The sequence below is a fragment of the Oryctolagus cuniculus genome, chromosome 1, assembly GCF_051225735.1.
Source record: "Oryctolagus cuniculus isolate XC-2025 breed Fujian yellow rabbit chromosome 1, ASM5122573v1, whole genome shotgun sequence".
NCBI classification, from domain to species: Eukaryota; Metazoa; Chordata; class Mammalia; order Lagomorpha; family Leporidae; genus Oryctolagus; species Oryctolagus cuniculus.
In genome coordinates this window covers 133757111-133763110 of record NC_142867.1, presented here as the reverse complement: position 1 = coordinate 133763110, position 6000 = coordinate 133757111, and positions in this window count along the sequence as shown.

Below are 6000 nucleotides of genomic sequence, written 5' to 3'. Positions count from 1 at the left end.
TCAACAGGATTGAATCCAAAAAAAAAAAAAATACAAAAAATCAGCCGAACGAGGAGCTGGTTTTTTGAAAAAATAAACAAAATTGACACCCCATTGGCCCAACTAACTAAAAAAAGAAAAGACCCAAATCAATAAAATCAGAGATGAAGAAGGAAACATAACAACAGACACCACAGAAATGAAAAGAATCATCAGACATTACTACAAGGACTTGTATGCCAGCAAACAGGGAAACCTATCAGAAATGGATAGATTCCTGGACACATGCAACCTACCTAAATTGAACCAGGAAGACATCGAAAACCTAAACAGACCCATAACTGAGACAGAAATTGAAACAGTAATAAAGGCCCTCCCAACAAAGAAAAGCCCAGGACCAGATGGATTCACTGATGACTTCTACCAGACATTTAAAGAAGCATTAACTCCAATTCTTCTCAAACTATTCAGAACAATCGAAAAACAGGGAGTCCTCCCAAATTCTTTCTATGAAGCCAGCATCACCTTAATTCCTAAGCCGGAAAAAGATGCAGCATTGAAAGAGAATTACAGACCAAAATCCCTGATGAACATAGATGCAAAAATCCTCAATAAAATTCTCGCCAATAAATGTAACAACACATCAGAAAGATCATCCACCCAGACCAAATGGGATTTATCCCTGGTATGCAGGGATGGTTTAATGTGCACAATACAATCAATGTGATACACCACATTAACAGACTGCAGAAGAAAAACCATATGATTATCTCAATAGACGCCGAGAAAGCATTTGATAAAATACAACACCCGTTCATGATGCAAACTCTAAGCAAACTGGGTTTGGAAGGAACATTCCTCAATACAATCAAAGCAATCTATGAAAAACCCACAGCCAACATCCTATTGAATGGGGAAAAGTTGGAAGCATTTCCACTGAGATCTGGCACCAGACAGGGATGCCCACGCTCACCACTGCTATTCAATGTAGTTCTGGAAGTTCTAGCCAGAGCTATTAGGAAAGCAAAAGAAATTAAAGGGATACAAATTGGGAAGGAAGAACTCAAACTATCCCTCTTTGCAGACGATATGATTCTGTACTTAGAGGATCCAAAGAACTCTACTAAGAGACTATTGGAACTCATAGAAGAGTTCGGCAAAGTAGCAGGGTATAACATCAATGCGCAAAAATCAACAGCCTTTGTATGCACAGACAATGCCATGGCTGAGGAAGAACTTCTAAGATCAATCCCATTCACAATAGCTACAAAAACAATCAAATACCTTGGAATACACTTAACCAAGGATGTTCAAGATCTCTATGATGAAAATTACAAAACCTTAAAGAAAGAAATAGAAGAGGATACCAAGAAATGGAAAAATCTTCCATGCTCATGGATTGGAAGAATCAACATCATCAAAATTTCCATTCTCCCAAAAGCAATTTATAAATTCAATGCAATACCAATCAAGATACCGAAGACCTTCTTCTCAGATCTGGAAAAATTGGTGCTGAAATTTATATGGAGGCACAAGAGACCTCAAATAGCTAAAGCAATCTTGTACAACAAAAACGAAGCCGGAGGCATCACAATACCAGATTTCAGGACATACTACAGGGCAGTTGTAATCAAAACAGCATGGTACTGGTACAGAAACAGATGGATAGACCAATGGAACAGAATTGAAACACCAGAAATCAACCCAAACATCTACAGCCAACTTATATTTGATCAAGGATCTAAAACCAATTCCTGGAGCAAGGACAGTCTATTCAATAAATGGTGCTGGGAAAACTGGATTTCCACATGCAGAATCATGAAGCAAGACCCCTACCTTACACCTTACACAAAAATCCACTCAACGTGGATTAAAGACCTAAATCTACAACCTGACACCATCAAGTTATTAGAGAACATTGGAGAAACCCTTCAAGATATTGGCACAGGCAAAGACTTCCTAGAAAAGACCCTGGAGGCGCAAGCAGTCAAAGCCAAAATCAACTATTGGGACTGCATCAAATTGAGAAGTTTCTGTACTGCAAAAGAAACAGTCAGGAGAGTGAAGAGACAACCGACAGAATGGGAAAAAAATATTTGCAAACTATGTAACAGATAAAGGGTTAATAACCAGAATCTACAAAGAGATCAAGAAACTCCACAAAAACAAAACCAACAACCCACTTAAGAGATGGCCCAAGGACCTCAATAGACATTTTTCAAAAGAGGAAATCCAAATGGCCAACAGCCACATGAAAAAATGTTCAAGATCACTAGCAATCAGGGAAATGCAAATCAAAACCAGAATGAGGTTTCACCTCACCCCAGTTAGAATGGCTCACATACAGAAATCTACCAACAACAGATGCTGGAGAGGATTTGGGGAAAAAGGGACACTAACCCACTATTGGTGGGAATGCAAACTGGTCAAGCCACTATGGAAGTCAGTCTGGAGATTCCTCAGAAACCTGAAGATAACCCTACTGTTCGACCCAGGCATCCACTCCTTGGGATTTACCCAAAGGAATTTAAATTGGCAAACAAAAAAGCGGTCTGCACCCTAATGTTTATTGAAGCACAATTCACAATAGCCAAGACCTGGAACCAACCTAAATGCCCATCAATGGTAGACTGGATAAAGAAATTATGGGATATGTACTCTTTAGAATACTATACCACAGTAAGAAACAACGAAATCCAGTCATTTGCAACAAAATGGAGGAATCTGGAACACATCATGCTGAGTGAAATAAGCCAGTCCCAAAGGGAAAAATACCATATGTTCTCCCTGATTGGTGACAACTGACTGAACACCAAAAAGGAAACCTGTTGAAGTGAAATGGACACTATGAGAAACGGTGACTTGATCAGCATAGCCCTGACTGTTAATGAACAACTTAATACATTATCCCTCTTAGTATTTTTTTGTCTGTTCTACTTAATATGACTGGTTTAATTCTGTAAATAATACACAGTTATTCTTAAGTGTTGAAATTTAACTGAAATGTGATCCCTGTTAAACATAAGAGTGGGAATAAGAGAGGGAAGAGATGTACAATTTGGGACATGCTCAGGCTGACTTGCCCCAAATAGTAGAGTTAGAAACATACCAGGGGACTCCAATTCAATCCCATCAAGGTGGCATGTATCAATGCCATCTCACTAGTCCAAGTGATCAATTTCTGTTCACAATTGATCGTAATGAAAGGACTAAGAGTCAAAGGGATCACATAAACAAGTCTAGTACCTGCTAATACTAACCGATAGAATAAATAAAGGGGAGAGTGATCCAACATGGGAAGCGAGATACTCAGCAGACTCATAGAATGGCGGATGTCCTAAACAGCACTCTGGCCTCAGAATCAGCCCTAAAGCATTCCGATCTGGCTGAAAAGCCCATGAGAGTATTTCAGGCATGGAAAGCCAAAACACTCAGGCAAAAAATAAAAAACCTAAATGAAAGATCTCTGTGAGTGAGATCCCAGTGGAAAGAACAGGTCTTCAAAGAAGGAGGTACCTTTCTCTGAAGGGAGGAAAGAACCTCCACTTTGACTATGACCTTGTCTAAACAAGATAAGAGTCGGAGAACTCAAGGGGCTTCCATAGCCTTGGAAACTCATGACTGGAGCATGGAGAGATTACTGAGGCCATAAACAAGAGTGTCAACTTGTAAAGTCAACAACAGGAGTCACTGTGCACTTACTCATACAGGATCTCTGTCCTTAATGTGCTGTACATTGAGACTTAATGCTATAACGAGTACTCAAACAGTATATTTCACTCTGTGTTTCTATGGGGGTGCAAACTGTTGAAAGCTTTACTTAATGTATACTAAACTGATCTCTGTAAAAAAAAAAAAAGAAGAAATTATCAATTCCCAACTTGACTCTCGCTGGGATTAAACATGACAATAGGTCTGATCTGATTTCATCATCATTTAAAAAATCATCTATTATTTTTCACTTTATGTTTCTGTGTGGGAGCAAACTGTTGAAATCTTTACTTAATGTATGCTAAACTGATCTTCTGTATATAAAGAGAATCGAAAATGAATCTTGATGTGAATGGAAGGAGAGAGGGAGTGGGAGAGGGGAGGGTTGCGGGTGGGAGGGACGTTATGGGGGGGAAGCCATTGTAATCCACAAGCTGTACTTTGGAAATTTATATTCATTAAATAAAAGTTAAAAAAATAAAATATTAAGAGAAAAAAAATCCTCTGCCTGCAGCGCTGCCATCCCATATGAATACTGGTCCTAGTCTCAATTGCTTCTCTTTCAGTCCAATTCTCTGCTGTGGCCTGGGTAGGCAGTGGAGGATGGTACACCTGCTTGGGTCCCTGCACCCACATATGAGACCAGGAGGAGGCACCTGGCTCCTGCCTTTGAATCAGCATAGCTCTGGCCATGGCAGCCATTTGGGGGATGAACTAATGGAAGGAAGACCTTTCTCTCTGTCTCTCTCTCTCTCACTGTCTATCTGTCAAATAAATCAAAAAATAAAAAATAAAAAAATAACCAGCATATATAAAGTAATCAAGAAACTCAACAAAACAAACAACTCAGTTAAGAAATGGACAAAGTATTTAAATAGACATTTTTCAAAAGAGGAAATCCAAATGACCAAAAGATACATGAAAAAATTCTCAGGATCACTTACTGTCAGAGAAATGCAAATCAAAACCACAATGAGGTTTTACCTCACCCCTGTTAGAATGGCTTTCATACAGAAATCAACAAACAACAAATTTTGGTGAGGATTTGGAGAAAAAGGTACCCTAATTCACTGTTGGTGGAAATGTAAGCTAGTAAAGCCACTATGAAAGACAGTATGGAGATACTTCAAAAATCTGAATATAGACCTACCATATGACCCAGCCATCCCACTCCTGGAAATTTACCCCATAGAAATGAAATCAGCATATAAAGACCTATCTGTACTTCTGTATTTATCACAGCTCTGTTCACAGTACCAAGATATGGAATCAACCCAGATGCCCATCAACTGGACACTGGATAAAGAAATTCTAAAATATGTACAGCATGGAATATGACACAATAGTAAAAAATGAAATTCGGTCATTTGCAACAAAACGGATAATTATGGGAAACATCATACATTGTAAAGTAAGACAGTCCCAAAGGGACAAATGCAATATGTTCTCCCTGATCTATGATAACCAATAGATCATCAAAAAGGCAATCTGTAGAGCTAAAATTGTCACCTTGACAAGCAATAACTAGAACAACTCTTGTCTTGACTGTTGAAGAACCAATTTTCTTCTTTCCTTCCCTTTTCATATTAATCATTGAACTCTTTAATTAACACGATTAACCATATGTGTATAAAGTTAATTGAAAATAGATCTTAGATCAGGGCTGGTGCTGTGGCACAGTGGGTTAATGCCCTGGCATCCCAGATGGGCACCGGTTCGAGACCCGGCTGCTCCTTTTTTTGATCCACCTCTCTGCTATGGCCTGGGAAAGCAGTAGAAGATGGCCCAAGTCCTTGGGCCCCTGCATCTGCATGGGAGACCCAGAAGAAGCTCCTGGCTCCTGGCTTCAGATTGGCACTGCTCCAGCCATTGTAGCCAATGGGGAGTGAACCATCAGATGGAAGACCTCTCTTTCTTTGCCTCTCCTCTCTCTGTGTAACTCTGCCTTTCAAATAAATAAATAAATCTTAAAAAAAGAAAATAGATCTTAAAAAAATGAAAGTGAGAAAAATAGAGGAAAAAAGAAGGGGTGGGGTGTGGGTGGGAGGGCAAGCACAGTTTAAAGACTCACCATTGTGGGGAGCAACTCGGACTAGACTAAGTTACTGGAATTAAGACTTATTCTATGCATCTGCTCTCCCACAATATGGCACTGGGAGAGGAATAAACAAATTCTACACAGCTGCCTCTCACCAATTTGAGCTGCAGGAGCTGATCTTGCTCCTGATTGGAGGAGAGCAGCATGCTCAGCGTGTGGGTAGCAGAGTTGGGATTGGTGGAAGAGGACTATAAAGGAGGAGAGAGACAACA